We start from the raw sequence: 21164 nt of genomic DNA, 5'->3' as shown, positions 1-21164 counted from the left end.
TTTGTCTTATCCAAGATATCACAACTTACCAATTTCAAACGTGCAAGAGTAAGAAAACATTTTTTTCTACTCCACATTTGAAGAGTGTGTTAAAAACTTCTTAACATGTGTCACTGAAGTCACAATCTTGGAGTATGACTCTAAGACTTGATTTTGGAACGAAGTTTGACTCATTTTTTTTATTTAACCGTTTCAACAATTTCCGATTCCTCTTCTTATCCATAGTAGTGCACTAAGGTGTCCTTAGAGGATCAATTGTGATATGGTTTCACAATCAATGAGACAATCATAAAACATGATACTAAAGTACCCTCCCATCTTTTTAGATTGGAGAAACTTTTATCTTTCTGCATAATTGATTCTTCTTATTCGTTCAGCCAAACATTGAAACTTTCTCAATGTTTTAGAATTACACTTAATCTTATAAGCATAACCATATTTACTAAAGATTTAGTAAAACATGACGAATAGCTTTCACTTTTGTTTATGGTGGACCCGATCAACACACAATATTATGTACTATACCCTTTAGTCCTTCACTTGACTCACATACTTATGTGAACAAGGAATTAATCTTAATTTCCTAGGTACCAAGATTTCCATACATCACGCAATACAAGTTGTATGATTCCAAGTTTCTGTCCAATTAAGACTTAGGTGATGGGAATCTTTCCTTACATAGAAAATTATGACACTACCATAAATAACATAACTAAGAATCACATCCACTTAATATTGCTTATAATGGAAACACACAAACATCAATTTTCACAAAAGACATTGCAAGGAGATATAAATAAGATAAAACTGAAAATTTATTTTATTTATAAAAAGGTGCGGAAAACTTGTCCTTACAACGAAAATTCAAATGAAAACTATGCTATTGCATATTCCAAGGCAACCTATCATTACTCTAAGCAACTCAAAAATCCAATCCTCGAATCATGCGATCGAAATCCATTTCTTCGTGATCAGACGCAGCTCACTCTTTCTTTAAGCTTCCTCTCTTTTCTTCGATCCTACAAAACATTAAAATGCAATCTTATCACATTATGTATTAAGAATCAAAAGTAGGAACTTAATAGAGTTAGATAGTGGATTTTACCTTAAGCAGAGTCATACAGCTTCACTCTCCTATCTTCGCGATCCTTCTGATAATTGCGGTAGCTTCATAACCAATGCCCTTTTTCTTGGCAATAGAAACAAGTGGACCTCTTCGGGATAACACACGGGACAATCTCAGACTCAGCCTTTCTCTTGCATAGAGAAAACTTTTCTGGACTTCCAATGTTGCCATCAAAGTCCATAGAAGCATGGGAGGTTGACTTACCAGACACATTTGCTAGACCAGTGCGCCAAATCATTGTTGATTCAACAGCAATAAGCAAATAAGTCAACTCAATGACGGTCACGTCGTGATCCATCATATAGTACTCTCTTATGAACTCACCATATGATTCGGGAAGTGATTGAAGAACCCAGTCAACAACCAACTTCCCTGGGAAAACAACACCCATCATTTTCAACTTGTCAATGTGTGACTTCATCTCTAAGACGTGCACACACACAGACTTCCCATCTTCATGTCTTTTTGCCAATAGGGCTTGAGTGTTCTTGAACTTTTCAAGCCTTCGAACTTGTGGGTCAGGGAGAATTATAGGAGTAGGTGGAGGAAGTGAAGCATTATTTCCATTTCCATAATCAAATCGTGGAACATCATCTTCATGTGGAAAACCCAGTTAACCTGTAACGACCAAAAATTTCAACCAATTTAAAATTTCCGAAAGCAACCCGATTCCATTAAAGTTATTACAAAAAGGTTTTCAATACAATTTATTTTAAGTATTCCCAGAATCTCATCACAATATAAACACGAGGAGCGGTACGATCACGCCTTCGCCTTGCCACGGTCTCCTGAAGAACCTGAAAAACATAAAACCACAACTGTAAGCCCAAAAGCTTAGTGAGATATCCCCAAAATACCAACCACATATACCATACACGCATAACATGCCATAACATATCCGATCACAAAACAGCCATGCACTTCGGGTCTATTGTGTGACTGGTCCGCCGGACCGGCCAACAGTCCACCTGGTCCACCCTCTGAGTCTAGCCATATATCTCGAGTCTGCAGTGTGATTGGTCCGCCCGCACCGGCCCTTCAATCCACCTGGTCCACTCTCCGAATCTAGCCACATACATCGAGTCTGCAGTGTGATTGGTCCGCCCGCACCGGGCCTTCAATCCACCTGGTCCACTCTCTGAGTCTACAGTACGACAGGTCCGCCCGCACCGGGCCTTCAGTCGATCTGGTCCACTCTCCGAGCCTCGACACATCTGGTCCGCCCTCTTGGGGCCTACAGCCTATCCGGACCGCTCGCTGGGCCTTCGGGACAACCGGTCCGCCCTGGGTATCTTGGCCTACAGCACAAAGCAGGACCCACCTCAACCCAACTCCAGTCCAAACAACCATGTGCACATAAACATACAATCATATAAGCAGTCATAGTCAACAAGCCGATCAAACAGATCACATAACATATCATCATCCTAACCAGGATACCGACCTAACCGGTCACTAGCATAGCATCACCCTACCTATCAGGGAACCAACCTTACCCAGGTCTCTAACATATACCATCCTAGCTACCAGGATGCAAACATATCAAAGCAATAACATAACAACAATACCCGGATCTCAATCCGATAAAGGGCTGGCCTTGGTGCCTTAGACCCTGTTGATATAGTGAAGATAACTCACCTCGAAACTGCCGACTAAACAGATAACCCAAGCTGCTCCGATCACTGATACGATCTCCACCACTGGACAACCACCAAGGCACTAAACTCAAAACAATATCCAATAATTACCAAAATGCCCCTGGAAACCACAGGTCAACCCTTGGTCAAAGTCAACCCCTGACTGACTCTACTCGCCGAGTCAACCCGATGACTCGCCGAGTCCCCATGCTTAAAAATTCCCCAATCCGTGACTCAACTCGCCGAGTCACCCCGAGACTTGCCGAGTTCAACAACTCTGAGTCCACTCACACACAACTCACTGAGTCATCGCTTGACTTACCGATTCACGGCTCAACCAGAAAAGATTGGGGACTCTTCGACAAGACTCGCCGAGTCCAAGAACAGACTCGTCGAGTCTAAGGCTATCTTCAACCTACTCGCCGAGTTGTTCTTCCAACTCGTCGAGTCCCAGCCTATCTTCAAGCAACTCGCCGAGTTCACCCATGTGACTCGTCGAGTACCACCGGGTCTGAATCCATACAGAGGCTTTCCAAGCCATGTAGATGATCCAAACCATAGATCTACCCTTCCTAAGGCCATCCATCACGTAAAGTAGCAAACTTTACGTGAATCCAAGGAGATCTAGGCACTTTACACTCTAGGGCTAGGGTTTGGGACAAAATAGCTCCTTCAAACACCCATCAACAGGGACTTTATGACATATAGGACCATCACAAGCTTAGATCTGAAGTAGCATCCTCAGATCCAAGCTTCTATCTCACTTTAGATGCCATACCAACCACCACACATGAACCCATGAAGAAAATAGCTTAAGGAAATGGTTCCTTACCCTTGGAATGAGCCCAACCAACTGTAAATTGTTGTTTCCCCCAAGCTTCCTGATACAAGCCTCCAATCTTCAAGCTTAAAGCACTAAATATCCTTCTCCAAGCTCTAATTCACTCAACAATGGGGTTTCCTCACGAAATTAGGGCTTCTGGAACTCAAGGGATGATAAGGAGGCTGGGGAGGAGACATAATGTTCTTTATATAGGGCTCAACCTCCGGATTTAGGGTTTTCTCCACTCAGCACCAACTCGCCGAGTCCACCCATGCTACTCGCCGAGTTGGTCACTTAACACATGACTAGAGTCGCAACCCTACTCGCCGAGTCCACTCGTGGACTCGCCGAGTCGCTCCTTCCCATTTTACTCTTTTAGCCCTTCAACTTTACTCTTGCTATTCCGGGATGTTACAATTCTCCCCCACTTACATTAGGCTTCGTCCTCGAAGCCTGCAACAACTCAACTCTTAGAAATACTCCTGCCAAGCATCACCTGGCATTAACCCAACCAGGTTCCTCAAATCACAACCATAGAACCAGAAACTCACTTTCTCCTTCCTTACGGTGTCCTGACCACCGTCTCGAGCCGGCCACCGGCTTTACCCTCTGATAATTCCACTTAACAACTGAGTACTACTCATGATGCAACACTGCCCCAAATCACAACCATCACTCGACCCATATGAGCTAGAAAATAACCATGCACCACCGGATTCCCGATCCGAGTCCAACTCTAATCATTCTGCTGACAGAAAGACACATTCTTCAGAGCAACTCCCATGAGTTCTCCTCTTGCAATCACATACACATGCTGAACTAGCTCTAGCACCCTTAGGTTGGGAAAACCCGATACACTGATGACATCTCCAAACATCCACCAGGATGAACCACTACTACATACACAATTTCCTGATCAGAATCTGTGACAACGCAAGTTGTTCCATTACATTTCCCCGTTACAGTTAACGGAATATTCCAGTTTATAAAAGTTCCGTTAATTAGAGGTCGTCAATTTAATAAACATTCCATTTGTTTACATTTAATATTCCGTTAAGTCATGATAAAAGGAAATAAAAACACATAATACATATTTCCATTTAATTGGAAAAGTTAGTTTTTATTGTTACGACCACTAAATCGGGCGCGACCAAAAGCCCCATTTAATGGCAGTATTGGGTAGAATTCCACTGAGCTCCAACTCCCACCCATATATAAAGGGGAGTAAACTCAATTTGGAGACTTTTTACCCTCTCTCTCTATACTCTCTCTCTAGACTCGTTTTCGCCCCGAATCCGCAACCAAACGCTTCCAAATCGTAAGTCCGCTTACCCTAGCTTATTCTAAACATTATGATTTGTGTTTATAGCCCAAAAATCGGACTTAGAAGCTATGGAAGAGGAGTTTACGGCCTAATCTCCTCCTTAGGCCGTAAACACCTTAAATGAGGCCAAAATGACCCCAAAATGTCCCTAAAGGCTTGGAAATAAATTAAGGGATTAGCCTAGGAGTTTTTAAACATTAAATCACAAGGATTTAGGGTGTAAAATGGATTTTACGGCCCAGGCATATGCCAAGGCCATAAACACCTCTAAACCTTGCAAAAAGCCCCAAAAACACCCCCAAAACACCCTTGGATTTCATACATAAAATAGGGGCTTATCCTCTTGGGTTTAGATCATTTAAACATAAGGATTTGGAGGATTAAAAGGAGTTTACGACCCAGACATGTGTCAAGGCCGTAAACTCCCCAAACCAAGCCAAAATGTTAGTTTTTACCCCCAAATGGCCTTAGACTATCATTATAAATTACTAGCAAGGTATTAGGGGCTTGAAACTTCAATGAACTAAAAGAATAAGAGTTTACAGCCGTAAACTCCCTTAGGAGTTGTCCCTGTGCCATGAACTCCATTTTAATGCCCTTAAAGACCTTAAACTCACTCATACTATATAGTTTTGGACCTAGAATAATTCCATGAACAAGTTAGAAGCCTTAAAACACACTAGAACCCCTCACCATGAGTTTACGGCCGTAAACTCATGGTGAGTAGTCCCTGGGCCGTAAAAATGGTGTTGGGAGTTTACTCTCAGAGAGTAAACTGCATTTTTAAGCCATACACACCTTTAGACGCTACCCGGGACACCCCAAACACTTAACCAAAGTGTTTTTCGCTCCTTTGAGTGCGTATATGTGTTTAATTAGTATTAAATATACTAATTGTATGTGAACATATGTTATCATATGTTAAATAGGTCATTGAGTGTGTTCGAGTCTTTACGTGACACCAAACGCCCAAATGGCACCTTCGTCGGACCTACTTACACCAGGTGAGTTCATACCCCTGAATGAACCTTTCAATGTTTTTTTATATGTTTTATAGTGGGGCGAATACAAGTTAAACATGCCAGTTATCATGTCAATCATATGTGATTGATAACCCGCATGCAGAAGATTTTACGACACTGTACACTGTTTTACCGAGTAGGACACTATAATGGTTTTCTAAAAGGTTTTCATTTGTTTCAAAACTCTTACTTATATTGTTTTATCGTAATTCATTTTAAACTAGTTTATGAAAGATTTCCAAAGGTTTTCAAACATATTTTACAAAAGAATACAAATTATGATTTTTCCCCGAGTATAAAGGCTTTTCCTCAAAGTTCCCTTTTACGACGTATATTCTTACTTGTTAGTTGCTACTGCTTCGCTTTCATGTATTTTAAACTCCTACTTGATAATGCTTTCTCTTCGTGATACGCTTATACCTATTATTTCCTCTATTTCACTTATACCTGTAGTCTCTTATACCTAATAGACGCTCTTACTTCACTTATTGTCGTCTCTACTTCGTGATACGCTTATACTTGTTCGACACTCCTACTTCACTTGAGACCGCTCCTACTTCACATGTTAGACACTCCTACTTCACAAGAATCACTTCTACTTGATACACACTCAGTCGTAGTTAGATGTATATCTGTGCTTATATAGGTACATATAAGTAATGATTGAAAGACTTAGGAAGGCTCGTCCGCCCTATTTCCTTTTCTTCGTTGAGATGTGGTCTGGTGGGATCGGATGGCCGCCCGAAGGTCGTTTGATTCATTAGTTATATATTGTGTATATGAGTATGGACATACAGGAATTCTCTAGTCAGTTCAGTTAAGAGTCTCTACCTCTAGTCTACACTTACATTAGAAACACACTACCCACTATTTGGAAGTCTCTACCTCTAGTTCAGCACTTACACACTACCCACTATTTGGAAGTCTCTACCCACTATTTGGGATGCATCTTCAGGACACGACCTTCTCCGTCGTCTAGTTGGTAACCAGAATCTCCTGTAGGGAGAGCGGACATTGTGTGTATAGATCTATACGGGATTGACAACCCCGCACCCAGACTGCTAGCTACAGTCCCGGCCCACCAGGCCAACGGGTGACAGATGTCATATTATAGACGCTTGTAGGGCGTCTGGAACTCTAGTCAGTATGGTTACGAGTATCCCGGGTTACCTTACAATTCATTGGCCTTAAGGTAACGGTATTTCACCGGCAATTTACACTGTATGTTGGTAATTCATTTTCAGAGTCACACTGTTTTGACTTTACAAGACGTATCTTTCATTTGATACTGTCTGGGGTCTGTTTTCTCTGTTTTGACCTTACAAGACGTATCTTTCATTTGATACTGTCTAGGGTCTGTTTTTCTCTGTTTTAGACCTTACCAGCTGTACCTTTCATTTGGTACCTTCTGGGGTCTGAGTCTCTTCTTGTTAGATTGAACCAGGCATGTCGTTAGTTCGATACTCTCCTGGAGTCTATGTTTCCTTTGCCTTAGTCAGCAGTCCTCACTGCTGAGGCATATGTTATTTCCCTGTTGTCTCTTGCTTTCTTTAATAATCAAATTCAGTATTTTGATAATGATAGCAATTAAGGGAAAACCAGCTTTTACCACATAACACTGACCAGTCTTGGTAGAAGGCTGCTTTTATTAAAGAAAATATAGGATTTTCTGGAAAGAACTCTAATGCACTGTAAACACTTAAACTATTACTTTGTAAAGCTATTTGAATGAAATGTCACTAAATACTTATGAACTCACCAGCATTTGTAAAAATGCTGATACTCGCTTTTCAAATAACTTGTATTCTCAGGACAGCATTAGACACGTACATTCCCGGAGCTGCTGATGAAGATGGCTTAGTACCTTGCTGTACTTATTATATTTTCTTGTATACTTTGATACCTTGTAATGTAAACCATGTAAAATTATTACTGTTAATGCAATGTTTTGTTGTACTTTGATTACTATAATGCATGTGTTGTGATACTTGACATGACATCATCCACCCCAGAATGTTTCCGCCGTTCCGGTTTTTGGGGTGTAACAGAATCACACTGAGAGCCCAAGACTCCCTCCTTGCATCCCTTCCGAGCCCCTTGGCTCAACACCCACGGGATTCCTTCCGCGACCTTAGCAAATATCCCAAACCGGATGTGATTCCATGCCACTGCCGCAATCATGCTGCTCCAAGCCCATAATTGAATCACTATAATCATAACTCTACTCTGCCGCTTTCACTTCCGTGAATTTGCAGTCCCTCTCGGAGTTACACTCCTCTCTCTTTCCTTTGCCAAGGAAATCCACTTGGACGCTTTGTCACTCCGAAAAGTGCCACGGTGCTCGCCCAACGGTACACCACTCCTTCATAGCATAACCGCACACATGCTCTGACTCTGATCGCAGGGACTCTCAAGCCCATGCACAAACTCCACTAATCAAGATCAAAACTCGGGGCCAGACCTTCTAATGCTATCATGCCGCATAAACACAAACCATATCCTCGAACCGATCTAACAACGCCTGCAGAGTCTTCAGCATGACTGGACCGCCTCACCCGACCTTCAGCCAATCTAGACTGCTCTCAGAACCTTCAGCCAATCTGGACCGCTCTCTGTGCCATCAGTCTGGCTGGACCGTCCTCCGAGCCTTCGGCCTGACTGGTATGCCTACCGGCCTCCAGTCTATCCGGACCGCTCAACTAGCATTCATCATTCCGAGCTATCTCTCTGGGAAATCCTCCCATGCATACTGTTCTAGCCCTCTAGGGGTTCCGAACTCTATCTCCATCACACATAATCGATCCCGGCCTGATCCCAAGCCCTCCACAATTAAATGCTCTAGGTCTGTATCCCGCCCCGCATGCCCGACACTTGCTCCTACCAGCCTACACTCTGGGCTGATAGAACACTGCTGAATCCCAAACAGCTAAGCAACCTCACATGCTCATCGATCTTCCGGAGAATTTTTCCAATTCTCCCCCACTTATAGCACTGACTATCAAACATCGGTCGCCATTACCGACCACCCAAAACAACCCTACACAAAACCAACACTTACACGTGGACTGCTTCCCACAAGCATAAACAACCTTAACAAAATCCCATATCAACACTGATTATCCAGCTCGAAAGAACTCAATCTGCAGCTAACCACTCCTCAGAAAGCAGTTGCTACCCGACCTTCAGACCAATGCCAGGTTTCCACTAACAACCCCCCATAAATGATAACCACGAAACTCCCAAAACTAAACCCATAGCCATGCCATAACCCTCAAAGAACAACGAATACCACACCGAGAACCACACAAAGATACTAGCACATAAACAATACACCACAATAATCACAAGATAACAAGACATCAAGGAAGAAACATACCCGTAGCTGCATCCGGCACTGCTCTGACCTCTTTTGCTGTAAGCTGAAAAGCACGACCCTGAGCCCTTGGCGGCTCCGCTCCACACTGACCTCCACCCGTGATCCTCAAAGTGGTCGGTGCTGGAGCCTGCACCGGTCCTGCAGCGAGCTGTGGACAATTGACCCTCAAATGTCCAACCTGATGACAATGATAACAAATCCTCAAATCCCGAACCGATGCTGACTGCCGACAATCCCTCGCATAGTGCCCCTCCTTTCCGCACTTGCGGCATACACCACCGGACCTACAAACTCCGGTGTGACCCCTCTCACACTTCCCACAAGTGTGGCTGCTCAGATCTCCCACTTTAGCATCAACGGTCTTGGACCGTTTCGGCGCCGGCTGCGACTGCACCGGAGCCTGCCTCAGCTCACGCAACTGCAACTCAATCTCTAACTCACGCCTCCCGGCGGCCTCCTGCAACTCCAACAAGGTCTCGCACCTCTACGTAGACACAAACTGTCTGATGTCCCTCTTGAGCATGCTCAGATATCGAGACATCTGAGCCTGCTCCGAAGCGAACCCTGGGCAGAACATCGCCCTCTCAATGAACATCCTGGTGATCTCAGTCACCGACTTTGAATCCTGCTTTAGCTCAAGGAACTCCTGAGCCAATCTCTCCCTCTCAACTCGCAGAATATAACGAGTGCTGAACATCTCTCTAAACTGATCCCATGAAACCGCAGCCCTCTGCGCATCCGAATATGACCCCGTGGTCAATCTCCACCAATCCTTCGCCCCGAGCCTCAACAGGTACAGAGCACACCTCACCCTCTGCTCAACAGGGCATGAACACGTGAAGAAACACCCCTCCACGTCCGATAACCACCTCATAGCAACAATCGGGTCCTGAACTCCATCGAAGGTGGGAGGCTTCGTATTATCGAAGTCCCGATACTGAAAGCCCCGACCAGCTCCTCCCCCTGCTGCTGCTACAGCCGTTGTAGCCGCAGCGGCAGCCGTCTCTGTGGGAGCTGCATAACGCTCATTAAAATACTCAACCATGGTGGTCTTGATCGACCCAAACAGTTCTGGCAACTCGGCCCGGAACAACGCAGCAACCTCATCATGCAGGATCTCACGAATCCTCGCATCCAGCTCGCATGTGCTCATCTGACCAATAACCTCACCGCGGTACTGACCCGCCCGGAACTCCCGATCCTGACCCGGATCTACTCCCAGCATGCCTCGGAATCTCCATACTGAAAAACACCACAAAATCTCAAACACTTCCCACTAATCCGAGAACCAACTCTCTCAACCCAACCCTAGAGGTCATGGTTTCCCTGATACGCGTATGGGTCCTGTGCTTTCAGTAGTACGGGCCCATACTACTTTCCACACCTACCCATATTTGTATGAAGTACTACCACAACACCCTAGTGAAAACATGCATAACAATGCTCAACCCTCACTACTAGAGGAACACTGGAAATCTCTCACAAGGAAACCCTAGGCTACAGGCATCACAAATCAGGCAACATTATCATGAAATCCTGAAGATCCCTAGCCTAGCACTAGTATGCTATTCTATCAAGGCTCAAAAACAAACATCATGTATGGTATTTTGGGGTTACTTACTGGCTCCAGCTGATCGTACCTCCGCGTCCTCCTTTACTCATTTTGAAAACCATTTTAAATTCTCTTTTGAAAACTCTCCTCGATTTGAGACTGGAGTCACACGAGTGTTCCTCCAATTCACTCAAACCAAGGCTCTGATACCAACTTGTAACGACCAAAAATTTCAACCAATTTAAAATTTTCGAAACAACCCGATTCCATTAAAGTTATTACAAAAAGGTTTTCAATACAATTTATTTTAAGTATTCCCAGAATCTCATCACAACATAAACACGAGGAGCGGTACGATCATGCCTTCGCCTTGCCACGGTCTCCTGAAGAACCTGAAAAACATAAAACCACAACTGTAAGACCGAAAGCTTAGTGAGATATCCCCAAAATACCAACCACATATACCATACACGCATAACATGCCATAACATATCCGATCACAGAACAGCCATGCACTTCGGGTCTACTGTGTGACTGGTCCGCCGCACTGCCCAAGAGTTCACCTGGTCCACCCTCTGAGTCTAGCCATATATCTCGAGTCTGCAGTGTGATTGGTCCGCCCGCACCGGGCCTTCAATCCACCTGGTCCACTCTCCGAATCTAGCCACATACATCGAGTCTGTAGTGTGATTGGTCCGCCCGCACCGGGCCTTCAATCCACCTAGTCCACTCTCTGAGTCTACAGTATGACTGGTCCGCCCGCACCGGGCCTTCAGTCGGTCTGGTCCACTCTCCGAGCCTCGGCACGTCTGGTCCGCCCTCTTAGGGCCTACAACCTATCCGGACCGCTCGCTGGGCCTTCGGGACAACTGGTCCGCCTTGGGTATCTTGGCCTACAGCATAAAGCATGACGCGCCTCAACCCAACTCCAGTCCAAACAACCATGTGCACATAAACATACAATCATATAAGCATTCACAGTCAACAAGCCGATCAAACAGATCACATAACATATCATCATCCTAACCAGGATATCGACCTAACCGGTCACTAGCATAGCATCACCCTACCTATCAGGGAACCGACCATACCCGGGTCTCTAACATATACCATCCTAGCTACCAGGATGCAAACATATCAAAGCAATAACATAACAACAATACCCGGATCTCAATCCGATAAAGGGCCGTCCTTGGTGCCTTAGACCCTGTTGATATAGTGAGGATAACTCACCTCGAAACTGCCGACTGAACAGATAACCCAAGCTGCTCCGATCACTCGTGGACTCGCCGAGTCGCTCCTTCCCATTTTACTCTTTTATCCCTTCAAATTTACTCTTGCTATTCTGGGATGTTACATAACCACACACGCTCCATCGATCTATGATAAATATCGAGTCACCCTTTGCCACCTTTGCTTAGAGCCCAATTATTGTGTCGGTTAACCACACACGCTCCACTAACGTCTTGGCAAGGGTACAAAGTGTAATTTCATGGAATAACACCAACTCCACATTTTTCCTAAAGTAACTAAGATTTGGTAATTTATAAAAGTGTTTAGTCACTTCGTATTTCATTATACTTATAATGTAAAGTTGTGTCCTATCCTACCCGTTCGGCTAACGACCCTCCACTAGTCAAGAGTGCGGTGGGTAAGAGCGAATACCCAATGGCGGTAATTTTACAGGCCACTTCCTTAAACACCCCTTAGAGACCAGCTTCGTGAATGAGGTCTACTAACGGTAAGATTGACTCTTTATTCATACATATATAATATTAGACCTTTAATTTTATATATAGTATAACGATGTATTTTACACTTTTAAAATACTAGGTGGTCAAAATTAATAAATTATACTTTTAATTCAGTTAAATATAAACCATATCATTATAGATTTATTAACTCTCTTTTAATTATACATTCAATTAACTTAATAAAACCATAAGTGTGTAATTTGAGCTTTTCAAAAACTAGGGTTTTAGAATTTAATATTTCAAAAATAAACTTTTAATAAAAAATTTAAATTTCAAAACTTGAGGGCATGTTTAGAAACTTTTCAAAACACATAGGATCAAATAGTAAATAATTTAAATCAAACATTTAATTTAATGATTATCTAAATTTGACTCATTCCTTTTATTCACAAGATAATTCACCAAATAATTCAAATAATCAAATTTTATCACATAAGGAATTTATTATTCAATTAATTGGTAATTATCTTTTGTTTTGGTAAGGATAATCACATAATAATAATAATAAAAATTGGATTTTATTAGTCAAAAACAGTTTTGGTAATTATCTTTCAGCAAAACAGCAAGAAATCCCGAGATATCCTTTGTCTGACAGTCCAACTCGCCGAGTTCCCAGTGTGGACTCGTCGAGTTCATCCAACTCGTCGAGCTCTGGGTCGAAAACAAGTTTTAAAGCATGAATGAACATACAAGGCATCAATACAATAGAAACCAATTAAGGCTCTGATACCACTGATTGGTTTTATACAAAAGAACATCCTATGTGGTCATGCAAACCCAAAAGCTTGGATCTAGGTTCCTCTGTTGTACATGAAATTCATCCAAGACTTATGAACCCTAGATCTAGTATACATATTTCAAAATTATCATATAATATCAGATCTAAATAATTACATCTTCAAGAATGGCTTTAATCTTCTTGTCTTGGAGCTTAGAGTAACAAATGTCACTCTTCTAATGGCTTACAAACACCACAAGCAAAAGAATGATCTTGGACAGAGGGGAGGAGGCACAATTTCGGCTATGAACTCTTCTAGGGTTTCCAGTGGCAGAAATCTGATGCCCTAGGGGTTCTATTTATACTTGTGTTGCTAGGGTTTCAATCAAAACCCTAATGGACAACTTAGGCATTAAGCAATCCAAGGAACCTTCTGGAATAGGGTCCTTATGGCCGTAATTAAGATGGAAAATCCTTAATTTCGTCCATTCCTAGTCCATACGGCTTCTCAGCCCAATATTCAACTATCACACAATTGACAGTTCTAGTCCCCTTTATTCAATTAATCTCTTTTAGCCACATAATTAATTCTTAATTAATTCTTGCCTAAAATTAATTAAACTATATGATTTATCCTTTAATATATTATTCATATAATATAATAATAAACCATAATAACCTCTCTTTCTCCTTGAATCATCCTATCAAGTTGCTTTGGTGAAGGCAACCTAAAAGGACCATGCGCAACCGGGTCAAGTACATACCAAATATAATTACGGTCTTAGACAATAATCCAACAACCGTTTCATCTGTATTTGTATCCAAGTCTAATGGTATAATTTTCAAACCACAATAGCTTTCAAAACCAAATGTATCATCAACCAAAGAACAAGTTTTTAAGAAAACAATTTCACAAAAATCTTCAAAACAAAATCTTGTGTGGCAAGTAAAAAATCTCAAAAATGAAACTGCAACTCCGAGAGACACAGTGATTACCACTGCTCCGGAAGCTGCTGGTCCGAGAAAAGTTGTTACGAATCCGCATGTCATTGAGTATGATTATTGGATAGATGAAAGAACCATGGCCTTCTATTTGTTTCCTGAAGAATCTCGGAATAAACCTTCCAAAACATATGTTGCTCAAAAGTCACAACCGAAGCCTAAAACTCGTGCCTTTGTCCCAAAACCTAACTCGGAGCCTAAAAACTACAAAACTCAATAATTTTGCAGCCACTTTGTGCTTTGGAGCAAGAAACAATATGGTATATTGATAGTGCTAGCTCCATGCACATGACGGGGCATAAGGACTTTCTGCGAGATCTCAAACGTTCACCAAATGTTGGCTACGTGACATACGACAACAACTCCAACTCTCATATGAGAGGTTATGACATCCTTACAAATGTCAACTTCTCCATTTCAAAAGTGGCATATGTAGCTGATTTAAAGCATAATTTGATAAGTGTGATTCAACTCACTGAAGCGAATCGTCGAGTTGAATTCTGCAAGAAACATAACTATGTCATGCCAAAAGACCAGAAGGAATGTTTAATGACATCAAATCGCAACAAGAACATGTATCCTCTTGACATCGACATGATCATTGGCAAGCCCCAGCTCTGCTTACTCTCGAAAGTTGTTCCTGACGTCAGTTGGTTATGGCATAAAAGGCTTGCTCATCTAAACTTACGATATATGAATGATCTTGTTTCCGGTGAAATGGCAAGAGTTTTGCCACTCCTCAAGTTCGAAAATGATCATTTATGTTCTACAAGTGAGTGTAGAAAGCAATCGAAGAAGGGTCATCCTGTTATCATTGAAAAATCTATCTCGGATCCATGAAAACTTCTGCACATTGATCTGTGTGGACCTTCAATGGTAGAAAGTCTACATCACAAAAAATACGTTCTTGTGATTGTGGATGATTTTACTAGGTTCACCTGGGTCTTTTTCATAAGGCTCAAGTCAGAAAGAGCCTCAGAACTCATCAACTTTATCAAAGGAATTGAAGTTCTCATCAAACTTCCAGTAAGGCGAATCCAAAGTGACAATGGTTCGGAGTTTACCAATGCCACCATCGAGAACTTCCTCATCGAGAAGGGTATTAACCACAACTTCTATGCTCCATACACTCCAAAAAAAAATGGTGTAGTCGAACGACGCAACAGAACACTTGTTGAAACTGCTCGATCCATGCTCAACTTTGCAAATCTTCCACTCTATCTTTGGGTTGAAGCTGTCTCAACTGCATGCTTCACTCAAAATAGGAGTATTATCAATCGAAGCCTCAATATGACACCATACGAAGCTATGAATGATCAGAAGCCAAGTATCTCTTTTCTTCATGCTTTTGGATGTAGATGCTTCATCAAAAATAACCGCGATCAGCTTGCAAAGTTCCAACCCAAAGTTGATGAATCATTTTTTTCTTGGGCACTCTGCTAAATCAAAGGCTTCTCGGGTTCTTAATTGGCGAACTCATGTTCTAGAAGAAAGCTTTGATGTTACCTTTGATGACAACTTTATTCGGAATTCTGGCCCAACCCATGTTACAACTCACATCATGGAATCCGATGCTCCAACACCAGGATGTCCGAACCATCAAACAATTTATGAAGTTGACTTTGAAACCTTGTTCGGACCTTCAGAAATAGCTCTTGATTCGTAATCTCAAACAAGACAAATCTCATCAAACAAAGCTCTGGTTTCCCAAAATGTTTTAGGTTCGACACCTTGTTTTCCTCCATTTGATTATGAACCGTTTCAACCTTCTCAGGTTGAGGGGGAAAATGGTTAACCTTCCCTTGAATCAAATGTTGATGGATTCCAAGACGCAGCTGCTGAATTTGACTCTAATCCAATCAACAACGCTGATGATGAAAATTTCTTCAATTTCCCACCTGAGGATGATGTAAATGTGTCCGGTTCAGAAGTTCAGGGGAGCGTCATCCACAAGTTCAAACTATTAATGGGGGAGCAACACAACCCCATTGTTGATATATGATCGTCTGCTATACAAGAGCTTCTAAGACTACATGTTTGGATTAAGGATCATCCTCCGAACCAAGTTATTGGAAATCCAAACACATGTGTAAAAACTTGTTTTCCCACAAGTGTTCAAAATGAATGTCATTTCTCCGCATTTATATCAATGGTTGAACCAAAATCCATCAAAGAAGCATTAGAACATGTTGATTGGATTACAACCATGCAGGAAGAATTGAAAAAATTCGATAGAAATGAAGTGTGGACTCTCATCCCTCCTCGTCAGAATCATCCCATTCTCCTGTTGCCCATCTTGAAGCCATCAGAATCTTCCTTACTTATGCTGCTCACAAAGGCTTTTAGGTTTACCAGATGGATGTCAAAAGTGCTTTTCAAAAGGGTGAACTTGATACTGAAGTGTATCTCCAACAGTCTCCGGGTTTTGTCAATCTCTCATATCTGAACTACTGCTATAAACTCTGAAAAGTTGTTTATGGCCTCAAGCAAGCTCATCGCGCCTGGTACGAGACCCTCATTGACTTTGTCAAGCGTTCAGGTTTTTAAATAGTATTCTCGATCCTACCCTGTTCCGAAGGTCAAATGGAAAACATCTCATGCTTATCCAAATTTATTTTGACGACATCATTCTTGGATCCACCGATTCATCAATGGTTGCTGACTTTGCTAAGTTAATGGTTAGTCGATTCCAAATGAGCATGAATCATGAACTAAGCTTCTTCCTAGGTCTCCAAGTTAAACAGACCAACAAAGGAATCTTTATTCACTAAGAAAAGTATATCTCAGAACTTGTCAAGAAATATTCAATGGACACCTGTGGTTTGGCAAAGGTACCTATGGGTTTTGGACACAAGATATTCCGGACCCTTCAGGTGTTGCTATTGATGAAAAGAAGTACAGAGGAATGATTGGATCACTACTCTACCTTACAGCAAGTCGTCCGGACATCATGTTTTTAACATGTTTGTGTGCCAAATTTCAAGTCAATCCATAGATGTCTCATCTCTTGGCCGTTAAGAAAATATTCTGATACCTCAAAGGTACAAAGAATCTCGGAATCTGGTGACCAACAAATGAGAGTTTCCTCCTTCAAGCATATTCTGATTCGAACTATGGCAATCTTCAATTAGACAGAAAGAGCACATCTGGTGGTTGTCAATTTTTGTGTGGTCGATTGGTTAGCTAGTCATCTAAGAAACAAAACTGCATTACGCTCTCATCAACTGAAGCAGAATACATTGCTGCTGCTAGCTACACATCACAAGGTATTTGGATGAAATCACAGCTCTTGGATTATGGTTAACGGTTTCAATAAATCCCAATCTATTATGCTTCACAAAGTTCCATTTCAATATCGCACAATCCAATTTAGCACTCAATGACGAAGCACATCTATATACAGTACCCTTTTGTTAAAGATCATGTTTTAAATGGTAACATAGAACTTGTTTTTGTTTCATCTGACGATCAAATTACTGATGTCTTTACTAAGGCATTAGATGAAACCAAATTCAATGGTTTTCTGAACAAAATGGGTATGATGATGCCTGATCTTCAGTTCTTTCAAGAAGTTTGCACTCTCTGATGGTAACATCAGAAAGTAGAATGTTTCGGAGTCAAATTTTCTCTCATCTCGGAACTATTGCCTCTCGGAATAAATAGGGTCATTTTACATGTCTTTTTATCTAACAACTTCTTGTAGTTTTAAGTTGTACAACTCACTTCACTATATGGAGTCCATGACCAATATAGTTACATTGTTATCAATCTCACCTCGAAACTTACTTCATAAGATCATCTCGGAATTCAAGTCCAGAACGGTATTGAAGTCTCTTCTCTTACCTTGTCTGAGATCAGACCTTAGAGTTTATTAAAAAATTCACTCCGGACCCTTGACTCCGGAATCGCTTCAAAAATTCACTTTGGACCCTTGAATCCAGAATCTCTTAAAAAAATTCACTCCGGACCTTATGGCTCATATTTTTTCATTCCGGACCCTGTCTCGGACCTTTCTCATGTTCCGAGATCCTTCAAAAAAAATTTGAACTCTTCATGGTCAGAAACAGTTTTAAAAGCATTCCGAAACCATACGGCTCCGAAATCAAATCACTTGACGAAGTCCAAAAGGTTTTCATATGAAACATTTTCTAACAATTACTTTTTAATGATGATTATCTTCTAATATTGTCATATTTATACATACTTTTAGGCAATATTTGAATACATTTTTATACATATTTTGGTTATTTGCATGGAATAATGGTACTTATGAGATTAAATTGTATTTTGCAGCCAAAATAAGTCATTTTTAAGAATAAGGACTAAAAGTGGAAGAAGAAGAAACTTTGGAGGCTTGGAAGGTTAAAGAGAAGAAAACCCACGAAAACAGCTATATCCACGTCGTGGATATCACTTAAATGACATGGAAAGGAAAATTCTGGAAGATGAGTACGCGTAAAGTCGAAATCCTTGCCCGATAAGGATGCATCTATGTCCACGACGTGGAGCCTTATTCCACGACGTGGAATGTAATTTCATGACAACTATAAATTCCCTTTATCTTTACGAATTTAAGGGGTTGATTGGTTAGAAAAGGTTTCCAAAAGTCGATATTTAGAAGGTTAGAAGGCTAGGAAATTGGTTTGAATACCAAGGAAGAAGAAGAGGTTCATAATTACTTTCTAGTTGTGGTACTTTACAATGCTATTTATTATGACTTGTTTGTGTTTATTTGTTAATATGAGTAGCTAAATCTAGTTGCTTATGTTAGCTAGATGAAGCTGGAACTCATGGTTTGTTTATAATAACTTAGACTTTTCTTGTTGGTTAATGTCTTATGTTTGATTGATTATACCTAGCATGTTTGAGTTGATACTAGATTGCTTTAAACTCTTATTATGTGTAGTTAGTAACCATTAATCTGCATGAATTTGAATACCTAGTAATTTAGTGAACATTAGATTATTAGAGCTAAGGTTGAACCAATCTTAGATAAGTAATTAAAGTATTAAATTTGGCTGCGCTGGAGAACTCATATTATGAACATAATTGTGTTTGTTAACTCAATCTTACATAGCTCCAATTCTACTTAATAGGTAATTTTGTGTTAAATTATGTGTGACTATGCATAGATCTACATGAATTAATTCAAGATTAGTTAATTTGAAATTGAATTGCTAATAATATTTTAATTGGTAACCAACGGGAATTGTCATAATTAATAATTAAACCATTGAGGGAAATGAATTCAGACTAACATAAGTGTTTTTATAATTTGATTGGATAGTTATTGATAAATTAAGTTCATCTAAACTTGCAAAATTAGATAAAAACCCTTTTAAATATTGTTTGATTTTAGATTAATTTAGAGTAATTATTTTAGCTAATTAAATTCGTTCCCTGTGTTCGACCCCAACTTACTTAAACTACACTACAATCTGACTAGGTACACTGCCTAGGTGCATATTAGTTAGTGAAGTTAGTTAGGATATAAATTTAAAACTAGCAAGTACTTTTGTGCACATCAAGTTTTGGCGACGTTGTCGTGGAACGGCTTATTTGGTTGTTAATTTATTTGCTTTGAGTTAATCGATCCTTTTTGTGGGGTAAAACCTGCAAAAAGTTAATTTTCGTAATTAATTTTTGTTTCAGGTCTGAGACCACGACGTGGACCTTAAGTCCACGGCGTGGGTTCAGTTAGGAAAGTATTTTTTGTGTTTCTTAGTTTTTAGTTTTTGTTTAGATATACGTTTTTATTTTTGTTTATTTTGTAGTAGTTCATGACCAGAGGTTCCAACAAACCTTTGGTACCACCACTTGAAGATCCAGAGTCAGGCCTTTACAAAAACATGGATAAAACGTGAAAGAAGACCAAACACCAAAGATCTCACCATTTAAAGACCTTAAATCAGTATTTAGAAAGAAGAAAGGGAAGAAAGTAGGAGAGTTAAGTACATCTTTGAAGGACAAAAGAAAGATTGAAGATCCTCATCAAATATCTAGTCCACAAGAATCTGAATACGAGTCCGAACCTGAATTTGAATTATAGAAAAGCGAACCCGGAGACGAGCCAGAAAACGAAATGGAAAATATTACCAATGTGTCCAAGGGAGCATAAGAGAAGCGGATAAGAGACAATGTTGGTCCTAGTTTAGTACAACCTACAATTCATGCCATTCCAACATTTGAGTTGAAAGGGCACATTCTTACTACACTTAAGAATGTGCCATTTTCTGGGAAGGATCATGAGGATGCTAACAAGAATTTAGATGAGGTAAATGACATTGCCGATTATTTCAATATTCCAAATGTTCCAAGAGAGACTGCGTTGTTAAGGATGCTTCTCGTTACTTTTAAGGGAGCTGCAAGAGATTGGTTGAAGGCACTGCCACATGGTGCAATTACTACATTGGCACAAATGCATGAGCAATTCTTGGAACAATTCTGCCCACCATCAAAAATATCCAAACTCAAGAAGGCAATAGCCAACTTTGGAAAAATCAGGGTGAATCACTTTATGAGGCATGGGAGCATTATAAAGGGTTACTAAGAAACTGCCCTCAAAATGACCTTAACATACAACAATAAGTGCCTATATTCTATGATGGGGTAAATGTCATGACAAGGCAACTCCTTGATTCTCAAGGAACACTTACTAAGAAAAATTCGGGTGAAGTAAAGGAATTGATTGTAGAGTTCTCAAAACATTCTCGAGAATACCATAATCCAAGACATGATGGAGCAAAAGGAATTAGGGGAGGCAATTCTGAAGACATGGTTGTTGTAGTAGCCATGCTCGATACCATGGATAGAAGAATAACCAAGATGGA

The 21164-nt window shown here is 40.8% G+C and overlaps 1 non-coding gene across 1 annotated transcript; it reads right to left on the bottom strand.

Annotated features, from left to right (window-relative positions):
* Positions 1 to 20800: 20800 nt before the first annotated feature.
* LOC145080735 (small nucleolar RNA R71) lies at positions 20801 to 20906 on the bottom strand. Its single transcript, XR_013695323.1, has one exon. It is a non-coding gene; the product is annotated as a small nucleolar RNA R71 (small nucleolar RNA).
* Between the last annotated feature and the right edge of the window lie 258 nt (positions 20907 to 21164).

This window comes from Lactuca serriola, chromosome 1, assembly GCF_051521515.1.
Source record: "Lactuca serriola cultivar US96UC23 chromosome 1, Lser_US96UC23_V15, whole genome shotgun sequence".
Lineage (NCBI taxonomy): Eukaryota > Viridiplantae > Streptophyta > Magnoliopsida > Asterales > Asteraceae > Lactuca > Lactuca serriola.
This window is presented reverse-complemented; position numbering and strand designations above follow the sequence as displayed.